Genomic DNA, 13,880 nt, shown 5'->3' on the forward strand with positions numbered 1-13,880 from the left:
TCAGCCCCTCTTATAGCATTGTTAATTGTAGCTGAAGATTGGAGATCGTTCCTTGTTGGAACTTGTTTATTGTTGGGATATCACCATATTATCTTGTTTATCTTAATGCACCTATATACTTGGTAAAGGGTGGAAGGCTCGGCCTTATTCCTGGTGTTTTGTTCCACTCTTGCCGCCCTAGTTTCTGTCATATCGGTGTTATGTTCCCGGATTTTGCATTCCTTACACGGTTGGGTTATAATGGGAACCCCTTGACAGTTCGCCTTGAATAAAACTCTTCCAGCATGGCCCAATGTTGGTTTTACCATTCGCCACCTAGCCTTTTTCCCTTGGGTTTCGCGGACTCAAGGGTCATCTTTATTTTAACACCCCCCCTGGGCCAGTGCTTCTGTAAGTGTTGGTCCAACCGAGCAATGTCCGGGTCTACCAGGGGCAACTCTGGGCTGGCCTACCCGACGTTTGGCTCATCTGAGTGTGCCCTGAGAACGAGATATGTGCAGCTCCTTTCGGGATTTGTCAGCACATTCGGGCGGCTTTGCTGGTTTAGTTTTACCATTGTCGAGGATGTCTTGTAACCGGGATGCCGAGCCTGATCGGATTGTCTTGGGAGAAGGAATATCCTTCGTTGACCATGAGAGCTTGTGATGGGCTAAGTTGGGACTCCCATGCAGGGATTTGAACTTTCAAAAGCCGTGCCCGCGGTTATGGGCAGATGGGAATTTGTTAATGTCCGGTTGTAGATAACATGAAACTTAACTTAATTAAAATGCACCAACCGCGTGTGTAACCGTGATGGTCTCTTCTCGGCGAGTCCGGGAAGTGAACACGGTGTTGGAGTAATGCTTGATGTAGGTTGTTCTAGGATCACTTCTTGATCATAGTTGTTCGACCGTGCCTTTGCCTTCTCTTCTCGCTCTCTTTTGCGCATGTTAGCCACCATATATGCTAGTCGCTTGCTGCAGCTCCACCTCATACAGTACCGTTCCAGATGATATGACCGAGCTCAAGTGGGAGTTCGATGAAGACTCTCGTCGTTACTACGTGTCTTTCCTAGATGATCAGTAGTGGTGCCCTGTTGGGGCAATCGGGGACTATGTTGCATTTGGGGTTTATCTTCATTTTGGTTCCGTAGTCGGACCTTGAGTGTAACTGGATCGATGTAATGACTTATTTATGCATTGTCTGACGTGGCAAGTCTAAGCCAACTATGTATCTTTTCCCTTATTGTATTACATGGGTTGTTTGCGAAGATTACCTCACTTGCGACATTGCTTTCAATGCGGTTATGCCTCTAAGTCATGCTTTGACATGTGGGAGATATAGCCGCATCGAGGGCGTTACAAGTTGGTATCAGAGCCTTCCTCGACCTTAGGAGCCCCCTGCTTGATTGAATCATTGGCGTTGTTGAGTCCAGAAAAATGTTTTGAGTCATTTAGGATTATATATATCGGAGATTTAGGAATTCTTTTTACTCCTCAGTCACTTCGTCGCTTTGGTGAGGCATCCTGACATAGAGTTTTGACGCTTCTCTTCTCAAATTTTACTAACAAAATTTAGGATCACGCGGGTATCTTGGAATCGTTCCGATGGTTTTGTGACGAGAACATTGTTCTTGGTGCCTCCTGTCATTTAGGGGTTGTGGCAGTGTCCCAGTGAGTTGAGCTCCGAGGTGTTGTTGTCACAATTTTATCGTTGCAGTTCTAGAATACCTGAGTTTTGCCGACATCGAAAATCCCTTTTATGCAGTTGTTGGTGAGATAACCTCGATGCCACCCAGTACTGGGGTGGGAGTCCGGGAGTATTGCCATAACTCGTATAACGGATGCTTTTTGAAGGTTGAGGTAAATGATTTCCGAAGTTTTCTTGGTTATGTGTTGAAGGATGGATATAGCTGGATGTAGGATTCGCTAGCTTTGGGTGAGATATTATGCTTCCCATGTATCCCCAACACCTAATTGCATAATCGAAAAGGTTCGGGAGTTTCATAGGTGGGAATTCTTGTATCTCTAGTACTTCTTCCGCGGATATTTGGTTTGGGATTGGGTAATCCTCACCAAGTATTTGCTCTTGTTCGTACCTTGTTGTTTTATTCTTCTACCTCTATCTAAGTGGCTTCTCAATTTACGGAAAATGTGACCATTTCGATTGGAATGCATTCGTTCATTTTGTTCGGATGTGAAGACTATATGTGCAATTTCGATCCATTTGATTCAGCTTAAATATTTGTCTGTCAAGATGCTAACGGATGTCACTCTCTTCAGGATGGCTCCTGCTAAGGGTCAGAATCAGAATCAGGATCCGCCACCACCACCTCCACCTCCGGAGGCATGGCAAGCTGTGATGGCCGCTACCAATGCAAACACCCAGTTGATATGCAAATTCTGCAAGAGCCCAACCAAGGCCATGGCAACAATCAGAATCAGTTTGCTACACTCAACCAGTTCCTCGCTAACCAGCCAAAGACCTTCAGCAACTGCGTCGAGGTCTCAGACGCTGATGATTGGCTCGTGGATATATGTAAGCATTTCGAGTGCAGCAACGTCAAGCCTGAGGACTTTGTCAAGTTTGCCTCCTTCCAACTCAAAGACCAAGCTGAAGAATGGTTTCTGCAATACAAATATTCCAGAGGAGGCCGTGTGATTACCTGGGATGAATTCCGCCAAGACTTCAAAGCTCATCACATTCCTCGGAGTGTTGTTGAAAGCAAGCGTGAGGAATTCCGCAACTTGAAGCAAGGCAGCTTATCTGTTTACCAGTATAACATTCTGTTCCAGAGGCTCGCTCGTTTCGCCAAGCAAGACGTCCCTGACGAGAAGAGCATGATTTATCAGTTTAGGGGTGGCCTCAGAGAAGATCTCCAACTAGCTCTCGTCCTTTTTGAGCCGAAAAAGTATGATGAGTTCTACAATATGGAAATGAAGCAAGAGACTGCTCAACTCAAGTGCGATGCTTCCAAGAAGCGAGTCAGAGATGCTACTCCTTCTTCCTCAACTCAAGTGGCTAAGCAGCAAAAGTATTGGCTGCCTCCTCCTCCGTTCCGCCAGCCTTATCAGTAGAAGAGCAAAGGTGGTAATGGATCTCCCCCCCCCCCCAACCAACCCAGGCTTTCAGAACAAGACTTCGTCTCAAGCTCCAAGATCAAGTGCTCTGTATCACCGTCCGCTCTCGGAGGTCACGTGCAACAAGTTCCAATAGAAGGGTCACTATGCTAACAAATGCTTCAATCAGAGGCGTCTTCCTCCTCCTCCTCCTGTGAGATCTGCCAGCACCGCAGTGGTCAAGCATAACCCCAAGTCTGCAAAGGTCAACTTGATGAATGCAGCTCAGGCAGAGGACTCGTCAGATGTCATCATGGGTAATATTCCTCTTAATGATATACCTGCAAAAGTTCTTTTTAACACTGGTGCATCGCATTGTTTCATCTCGAGACCATTTGTTTCTAAGCATGAGTTGCCTTTACAAGATTTGCCTAGGCAGTTATCAGTTGTTTCTCCGGGTAAATTCATGAATGCAAGCGCTATGATCCCGGATGTTACTATCATGTTGGGCGACTATAAGTTTCTATCCTCTCAAGTGGTCCTTGGTAACTCGGATATTGATCTTATTCTCGGAATGGACTGGCTTTCTAAGCACAAGGCTCACCTTGATTGTGCTGCCAGACAGATTCAATTGACTCACTCATCTGAGGATGTTATCGTCTTTGCCGCTCGGGATGATGTCGTTCGACTGTTTTCTCTCAATGAGAAGGGAGAGTTGGATGCCATCTCTCAAATTCCAGTCGTTTGCGAATATCAAGACGTCTTTCCAGAAGAGCTTCCAGGAATGCCTCCGCACCGGCCAGTTGAATTTGTCATCAATCTTGAGCCTGGCACGGAACCTGTTTGCGAACATCCTTACAAGCTTGGACCTGAAGAGTTGAAGGAGCTGAAGAAACAACTCGATATTCAAGAGAGAATGGGTCTCATCCGACCTAGTTCTTCTCCATGGGGTTGTGGAGTTCTTTTTGTGAAGAAGAAGGATGGAACGGATCGACTTTGTGTCGACTATCGTCCATTGAACAAGAAGACCATAAAGAACAAGTACCCACTTCCCAACATCAACGAGCTGTTTCAACAACTCAAAGGTGCTCAAGTATTCTCCAAGCTTGATCTCCGTATGGGCTATCATTAGATTCGCATCCGTGAAGAGGATATCCCCAAGACAGCATTCAGAACAAGCTATGGTTCATATGAATACACTATCATGTCTTTCGGCCTCGTCAATGCTCCGCCAACATTCTCTCGCATGATGAACTTCATCTTCAACCCCTACACAAATGACTTCCTCTTGGTCTACCTCGATGACATTTTGGTCTTTTCCAAGAACAAGGAAGATCATGCCAATCACTTGCGTTTGGTGCTGGATAAGCTCAAAGAACATCGGTTCTATGCCACGTTTTCAAAGTGCGAGTTTTGGCTCGATGAGGTTCTCTACCTTGGGCATATCATTTCTGCCAAGGACATAGCGCTGAATCCTGAGAAGGTGTCTGCAATTGTGAATTGGGAACCACCTCAGAACGTGAAGCAACTCTGCAGCTTCCTTGGGCTCGCAAGCTATTGTCCAAGGTTCATTGAGAACTTCTCAAAGATCGCGAAGCCTCTTTCCAACCTTCTCCAGAAGCACGTCAAGTACGTTTGGTCTCCTGGATGTGACATCGCTTTCAACACCCTGAAAGAGAAGTTAGTCACTGCTCCAGTAATGACTCCTCCTGATGAATCCAAACCATTTGAGGTCTGCTGTGATGCTTCTCTTCACGGTCTTGGTGCAGTGTTGATGCAAGAGAAGAAAGTTGTGGCCTATACCTCTCGCCAGTTGAAGCCTAATGAAAAGAACTACCCCACTCATGACCTCGAGTTGGCGGCAGTTGTCCATACTCTTTTAACTTGGAGACATCTCTTATTGGGAAGAAAAGTGGACATCTTCACTGATCATAAGAGTCTCAAGTACATCTTCACTCAGCCAAACCTCAACCTCAGGCTGACTCGTTGGGTCGAGATGATTCAAGAGTATAATCCGAGTATCGAATATACTCCGGGCAAGGACAATGTAATTGCTGACGCATTGAGTAGGAAGGCTTACTGCAACAGTTTGATTCTCAAGCCTTACCAACCCGAGCTTTGTGAAGCTTTCCGCAAACTAAATCTGCAAGTTGTTCCTCAAGGCTTCCTCGCCAACCTCCAAGTCTCTCCTACTTTGGAAGATCAGATTCGTGAGGCTCAACTTCTTGATGCTATGGTGAAGAAGGTGAAGATTGGGATTGCCAAGAGTCAACCCAAGTACAAGTGCTATCACCTTGATGACAAGGATACTCTATTCTTCGAGGATCGCATTGTTGTGCCTAAAGGTGACCTTCGTAAAGTCATTATGAACGAGGCTCACAATTCACTCCTCTCTATCCACCCTGGAAGTACAGAGATGTACCATGACCTCAAGCAGTCATATTGGTGGACTCGAATGAAGCGCGAGATTGCTCAGTTCGTGAATGAATGTGATGTCTGCAAAAGAGTGAAGGCAGAACACCAACGACCAGCTGGTCTCCTCCAACCTCTTGCGATTCCAGAATGGAAGTTTGACCATATTGAGATGGACTTCGTGACTGGATTTCCAAAGTCCAAGCGTGGCAATGATGCTATCTTCGTTGTCATCGACAGACTCACTAAAGTGGCTCATTTCTTTCCTATCAAAGAATCTATCACATCAGCTCAATTGGCAGAGTTATATACCTCCCGGATTGTCTCTCTGCACGGCATTCCATAGTTGATTTCTTCAGATCGTGGCAGCATCTTCACCTCAAAGTTTTGGCATTCTTTTGAGAAGGCCATGGGCACCAACATCTAGCACAGCTTTTCATCCTCAAACTAGTGGCCAAGTCGAGCGAGTAAATCAGATTCTTGAAGATATGCTTAGGGCTTGCCTCATCTCTTTCGGTATGAAGTGGGAAGATTGTCTTCCATATGCTGAGTTCTCCTACAACAACAGCTTCCAAGCGAGTTCGGGCAAGGCCCCATTTGAAATTCTCTATGGCAGGAAGTGACATACTCCTCTCAACTGGTCAGAGACTGGTGAACGTCAACTTCTTGGAAATGACTTGATCATAGAGGCAGAAGAGATGTGCAAAGTCATTCGTGATAATCTCAAAGCTGCGCAATCGCGCCATAAGAGCTACTATGATAAAAAGCATCGTGACTTGGCTTTTGAGATCGGAGACCATGTCTACCTCTGTGTCTCTCCAATGAAAGGTACTCGTCGCTTTGGTGTCAAAGGGAAGCTTGCCCCTAGACACGTGGGTCCTTTCAAGATCGTCAGCAAGAGAGGCGATCTCGCATATCAACTTGAGCTTCCATCCAACTTTGCAAATGTGCACGACGTGCTTCACATGTCTCAACTCTGCAGGTGTTTCAAAACTCCTAACCCCACCGTCAACTTCGAAGACATTGATCTCCAAGAATACATGTCTTATTGTGAGCACCCCGTTGCTATTCTTCAAGAAACTGAGCGCAAGACTCGCAACAAGTCAATCAAATTCCTGAAAGTCAAGTGGTCACATCATTCCGACTGTGAAACCACCTCGGAACGCGAGGACCACCTCCGTTCTGAGTACCCGGAGTTTTTCCAGTTCTAGATCTCGGGACGAGATCCTTTCGTAGTGGTGGAGTGTTGTAACACCCCGGATGTAACCTACCTTATTTGTACTCCAACTCTTGCCGTTTCCGGCACTAAGTTATTTTATTTCATAGTTGTCGGGTTTTGTCTCCATGTGTCTTGTCTTTGTCATGCATCTCATATCATGTCATCATGTGCATTGCATTTGCATACGTGTTCGTCTCATGCATCCGAGCATTTTTACCGTTGTCCGTTTTGCATTCCGGCACTCCTATGTCCTCCAGTGTCCCTTTCTACCTCTTTTCGTGTGCGGGTGTTAAATGTCTTCGGATTGGACCAAGACTTGCCATGCGGCCTTGGTTTACTACTGGTAGACCGCCTGTCAAGTTTCATGCCATTTGGACTTTGTTTGATACTCCAACGGTCAACCGAGGGACCAAAAAGGCCTCGTGTGTGTTGCAGCCCAACACCCCTCCAAAGTGGCCCAAAACCCACCAAAACCCCTCCCATCATCTAGAGCGTTCGATCACGATCGCGTGGCCGAAAACCGCACCTCATTTGGAGCTTCCTAGCTCCTCCTACCTCTATATATAGCCCCTCCTCCGAAATCCCGGGTGTCTACCACCCCAAACCCTAGTCCAACTCCACCCGCCGCCGCCGGAAAAAAATTCGGGCATCAGGCGTGTCGGCCCGCTCCACCGGACCTACCGGATCGCACCACGTGTCCCGGGCCGGTCCCCATTTCCCCGCCGACGCTGCGGCCCGCCGAGGCCCGCGGGAAGCCCCTGCGGCCCGTCTGCTACAGCGCCGCCCGCGCCTCTCCCTCCTCCGCAATGCCGCCCCGACCCGCCGGCGCGCCCCGCCGCCACCGACCATCACCGGTGCCGCCGCCTCCTTGCCGCAGCACGCCGCGCCACTGATCACCCCGGCAAGCACGCGCCACCATACGGCATCGGCGACCGCGCCGACCACCGCTGACGCTGCCCCGTCCTTCCTCCGGCCCCCGGTGACCTCATCCCCGCCCGGCTCGTCTCCAGCGACCCCCATCTCCAGCCGACGAACTTCAGGAGCCGTGCCGCTACAGTGCCCGCGAGGAACTCCAGATCCAGATCCAAAATTCGGTTGACTTTTTAGTCCCTAACCCTAACTTTTTTGAATATTTTTTCATGCCATAACTTCCACATCGTGGCTCTGATTCATGTCTGTAGCATATCAAAATGTTCGACTCGACGAGTACATCATTTCATCTCATTGCATCATTTTCATTTGAGCTCATATTGATGCCCAAAATGCTGTTGGAAGAGGGCTATGTGATGATTATTTCAGATCTGTTTCAGCAAATGACCTTTTTGCCATGATTAATTTGTGCATGCTATGATCCTGAGCTCTACATGTGTTTTGTAGAATGCCATGTTATCTTTACAGGGGTGTATGCCATGTATTTTTGTGATCTTTGTGGTGACTAGCACAAGCATGCAAAGTAGCTTACTCAATGATGTTGATTTCAGGGACTGAGAATTTCACTAAGTCCTTGCCCTGTCATTATTTTTATGCCATATGTTCATGTTGTTTCCTAGTGATCCGTGCCTCTTTTGAGCATGATCAGTAAGGATGTTTTGTAGATATTGTGGTGCTCTATCCATCCATGTCTTTGTTTGCAATTATGGAGCACCCTAGCTTGAGTCAATCGAGCTCTACTTTTGCTATAAAATGTTCCTGGCAGATTGTTAACATGTTTAGCGATTTTGCCGAGCTTGTTGTTGTTGATCCGTGCATGCTATGTTGTTGTTCTTGCCATGTCTAGCTTCTATGCCATGTATATTTGCTGGGTGTATGCTTAGTTTGTCATGCAATGCCTCGTAGTGAGTGCATCGAGCTCGTAAACATGCCTACTTGTTATCTGTTTTGCATGCTCCAGTTTTTCACTAAGTCTGAATCTGTTTATGTTTTTGCTATGTTCACATGCTTGCAATTGTATTTTCTGATCCCTTTTGGCTCATGGTCACTAAGGGACTTTTGTTATGTTCTTTGATTAGCTTCATGCCATGCCTTCCTTTGCCATGATATGTTCCTGTAGCATATAGTTATCGTGCTCTAAACATTGCTTCCTGATGATAAATTCCTGACTTGTTATTTCACTAAGTCTGAAACATGTTATCTTTTGCACTTTTGCCATGCTTGTTTGAACCTGTTAATGAGTGAATTAGCTGTAGCTCAGTGTTTATCTTTTGTCAAGCATCATGAGTGGATCCCTGCCATGTATTTTGTTGTTATGTTTGAGTGCTGTAGCACATTTATCTTGATGCATGTAGTTGGTCACTTGCTGATTATCGCAGACCGGGCCATATTTGTTTTGCTTGCCATTTCCAAACCGTTCATCCGTTTCCGGTGATCTTTATATCTATTTCAACCGAAATCAACTCCCCTTTCCAGTGGAACTCTTGGTTTTCCAAGTTGAGACCAGGTTCAATCATTCCTTTTCTAATCACGCATATGCATCACATATCGCATCCCGCATATCATACCATGTTTGCATCATGTTGCTTGAGCTTTGCACGTGGTTGATTGTGTTCCTTTTGCTTGTTGTTCTTTCTTGGGTAGAGCCGGGAGACGATTACGTGAACGAGCAGCCCATTGAGTACGCTTACGAGGATCAAGGCAACTCTGAGAACTTTGCAGGCAAGATGACCATACCCTCGAAATCACTTCTATCTTTGCTTGCTAGATGCTCACTCTTTTGTTATGCCTATGCTACGATACCTACCACTTGCTTATAATGCCTCCCATATTGCCATGTCAAACCTCTAACCCACCTTGTCCTAGCAAACCATTGTTTGGCTATGTTACCGCTTTGCTCAGCCCCTCTTATAGCGTTGTTAGTTGCAGGTGAAGATTGGAGATCGTTCCTTGTTGGAACTTGTTTATTGTTGGGATATCACCATATTATCTTGTTTATCTTAATGCACCTATATACTTGGTAAAGGGTGGAAGGCTTGGCCTTATGCCTGGTGTTTTGTTCCACTCTTGCCGCCCTAGTTTCCGTCATATCGGTGTTATGTTCCCGGATTTTGCGTTCCTTACACGGTTGGGTTATAATGGGAACCCCTTGACAGTTCGCCTTGAATAAAACTCTTCCAGCATGGCCCACATTGGTTTTACCATTCGCCACCTAGCCTTTTTCCCTTGGGTTTCGCGGACTCAAGGGTCATCTTTATTTTAACACCCCCCCTGGGCCAGTGCTTCTGTAAGTGTTGGTCCAACCGAGCGATGTCCGGGGCTACCAGGGGCAAATCTGGGCTGGCCTACCCGACATCTGGCTCATCTGAGTGTGCCCTGAGAACGAGATATGTGCAACTCCTATCGGGATTTGTCGGCACATTCGGGCGGCTTTGCTGGTTTAGTTTTACCATTGTCGAGGATGTCTTGTAACCGGGATGCCGAGCCTGATCGGATTGTCTTGGGAGAAGGAATATCCTTTGTTGACCGTGAGAGCTTGTGATGGGCTAAGTTGGGACTCCCATGCAGGGATTTGAACTTTCGAAAGTTGTGCCCGCGGTTATGGGCAGATGGGAATTTGTTAATGTCCGGTTGTAGATAACATGAAACTTAACTTAATTAAAATGCACCAACCGCGTGTGTAACCGTGATGGTCTCTTCTCGACGGAGTCTGGGAAGTGAACACGGTGTTGGAGTAATGCTTGACGTAGGTTGTTCTAGGATCACTTCTTGATCATAGTTGTTCGACCGTGCCTTTGCCTTCTCTTCTCGCTCTCTTTTGCGTATGTTAGCCACCATATATGCTAGTCGCTTGCTGCAGCTCCACATCATACCTTTACCTTACCTATAAGCTTAAATAGTCTTGATCGCGAGGGTGTGAGATTGTTGAGTCCCCGTGACTCAAAGATTTCCTTCCAAAACCAGATGCAGGGACCGATGATACCGTTCTAGATGATATGACCGAGCTCAAGTGGGATTTCGATGAAGAATCTCGCCGTTACTACGTGTCTTTCCCAGATGATCAGTAGTGGTGCCCAGTTGGGGCGATCGGGGACTATGTTGCATTTGGGGTTTATCTTCATTTTGGTTCCATAGTCGGACCTTGAGTGTAATTGGATGGATGTAATGACTTATTTATGCATTGTGTGACGTGGCGAGTGTAAGCCAACTATGTATCTTTTCCCTTATTGTATTACATGGGTTGTTTGCGAAGATTACCTCAGTTGCGACACTGCTTTCAATGCGGTTATGCCTCTAAGTCGTGCTTCGACACATGGGAGATATAGCCACATCGAGGGCATTACACAATGAACAGCAAACTTGAGGAACAGTATCAGATTCAGATAAAGCACAATGAACACACAATAAATCTGTAATCAGATTCAGATAGAGGAACAGGACATTCAGATAGAGGGAGGGTAGAGATTCAGATAGAGGAAGCATACCTTGTGAGCACTGGGGCATGGAGAGTGTGGTAGTAGTCGATGACTCAGTCGTGCCCCTCGTCTTGCTGCTACTCTCCTCCCCGTCCAGGTCACCCGTGCTGCTCCAGGACATCGCCGTCGTCGTACTCCTCATTTGAGCTACCAAAGGGGAGCTTTTAGCAGCAAGGTGGACGGGATCCGGTGCGTCCGACCTCGCCGACGACATATACAGCCTTGCTGACGTCGTATCCGGTGACTCGTCGGCTTATTGGATCGAAAGGAGAGCCTTTTCGGTGGCGAGATGGAGCACAGCGCATGGCGGCGGATACCCAAAGCATAGCACGGCGGCGGCGAGCCGGAGCATAGCGCGGCGGCGGCAGCATGAAGCAGAGCATGGAGGCAGCGGCCCGAAGCAGAGCGTGGCGGCGGCGAGCCGGAGCAAAGCGGAGGGGGCGAGAGCCAGCGCGCGACAACAGTATCAGCGATAGACAGAGAGGATGGACTGCAGGTTGTGTACCAAAATGACCAAGGGCTTTTTTTTTAAATGCCAGTGCGACAAGAATTATGGGACGGAGGGAGTACCATCAAAGTAAGGACCTCTACGGTGGTAATTTCCCTCGCTAGACGCCATACTCTCCTAGGTTGTGAAACCAAGGCCATGACTACCAAAAGCTATGGAAATCAAAGCAAATGGAGACCAAAGTTCTGATACCACTTGTGGGATCGAAAGTATATCTAGAGGGGGGTGATTAGACTACTTGACCAAATAAAACTTATCCTTTTCCCAATTTTAGTTCTTGGCAGATTTTAGCAACTTTGGACAAGTCAAGCAATCTTAACACAATTCAAGCAAGCATGCAAAGAGTATATGAGTAGCGGAAAGTAAAGCATGCAACTTGCAAGAATGTAAAGGGAAGGGTTTGGAGGATTCAAACGCTATAGGAGACACGGGTGTTTTTGTTGTGGTTCCGATAGGTGGTGCTATCGTACATCCACGTTGATGGGGACTTCAACCCACTAAGCATATCACTAAGCATTTTGAGCAAGATCCTCATTAAGCAACACCTCATCCCTCCTTGATAGTATTGGCTTTTCCTATAGACTCAATATGATCTTGGATCACTAAAATAGAAAATGTAGAGTCTTGAGCTTTGAGCTTGAGCCAATCCTTTTGTCCTTAGCATTTTGAGGGGTCCACTTTTCTCATCCATGCCATGCCAATCATTGAGCTTTCCTGAGATATTAATCTTGAAATAGCATTAGCTCAATGAGCTATATGTTGTTAGGAATTACCAAAACCACCTAGGGATAGTTGCACTTTCACCTACTTTTTAATTACGCGCTTTTTATTATCTTGCAAACCTATCCAACAACACCTACAAAGTACTTCTAGTTTCATACTTGTTCTAGGTAAAGCGAACGTTAAGCGTGCGTAGAGTTTTATCGGTGGTCGATGGAACTTGAGGAAATATTTGTTCTACCTTTAGCTCCTTGTTGGGTTCGACACTCTTACTTATCTAAAGAGGCTACAATTGATCCCCTATACTTGTGGGCTATCAAGACCTTTTTCTGGCGTCGTTGTCGGGGAGTTATAGCGTGGGGTGAATATTCTCATATGTGCTTGTTTGCTTTATCACTAAGTAATTTTTATTTGCTGTTCTAAGTTGTTCTCTATCTTTAGTTATGGATATTGAACATGAAATACTCAAAAAAATAGGTTTACTTGCTACTCATGGAGATGGGGAACCTCCTAAAACCCTCGATGCTCATTATGTGAAAGATATTATGTACTACTTTGATAATCCTGAGAAAACCCCATTCAACTTTATAATGGGAGTAACGTTGGATCAACGTGAATACTTTAGGGATTATCGCTTGACTCAAAAGGGAAACTATTATGGGATCAAATTTATATGTTGCATTGCTATGCTCGACAACTATGCTTGAGATATGATTATACTTGTTGCTCTAGGATGGGGGCTTCACACCTTCCCTTTTCATGTGAATTTAATGATGATGAAACCTTGGCTTCTTATGCTAATGGTATATATGATTATTATGATGTGGAACAAATAGAAGAATTCATTGCTTTTATGGGTGCTTATGAGATTGAATCTTTGTTTAAAGAGTTCGAAGATTTTGATGATTCAGTTTATAGACCTGAAAATTTAGCTATCCTTAAATATTGCTATGAGAATTATAAATACAATTATGATACTAATGAATTTATTGAGAAAGTCTCCGCCGTCCGAGAAGAGACAAATATTTTGTAGGACTCTATGGAAGAAGAAATTGATGAAATTGTGAACTCATTGGATGAAAAAGATGATGAGGAGAGCGAAGAACAAAAGGAGGAAGAGCGGATTAGCTACCCGTGCCCACCTTCTAATGAGAGTAACTCTTCAACTCATACATTGTTTAATTTACCTGTGTGCTTGCCGAAGGATGATTCCTATGATGATTGTTATGATCCCGTCGATTCTTTTGAAATATCCCTTTTTGATGATGCTTGCTATGCTTGTGGCCAAGGTGCCAACATGAATTATGCTTATGGAGATGAACTTGCTATAGTTCCTTATGCTAAACATGAAATTGTTGCTATTGCACCCACGCACGATAGTCCTATTATCTTTTTGAATTCTCCTGACTACACTATATCGGCGAAGTTTGCCCTTATTAAGGATTATATTGATGGGTTTCATTTTACCGTTGAACATGATGATTTTGATAGATATAATATGCATGTGCTTGCTGCTCCTACTTGCAATTATTATGGGAGAGGAACTATATCTCCACCTCTCTATGTTTCCCACATGA

Source organism: Triticum aestivum, chromosome 4A (genome assembly GCF_018294505.1).
Source record: "Triticum aestivum cultivar Chinese Spring chromosome 4A, IWGSC CS RefSeq v2.1, whole genome shotgun sequence".
Lineage (NCBI taxonomy): Eukaryota > Viridiplantae > Streptophyta > Magnoliopsida > Poales > Poaceae > Triticum > Triticum aestivum.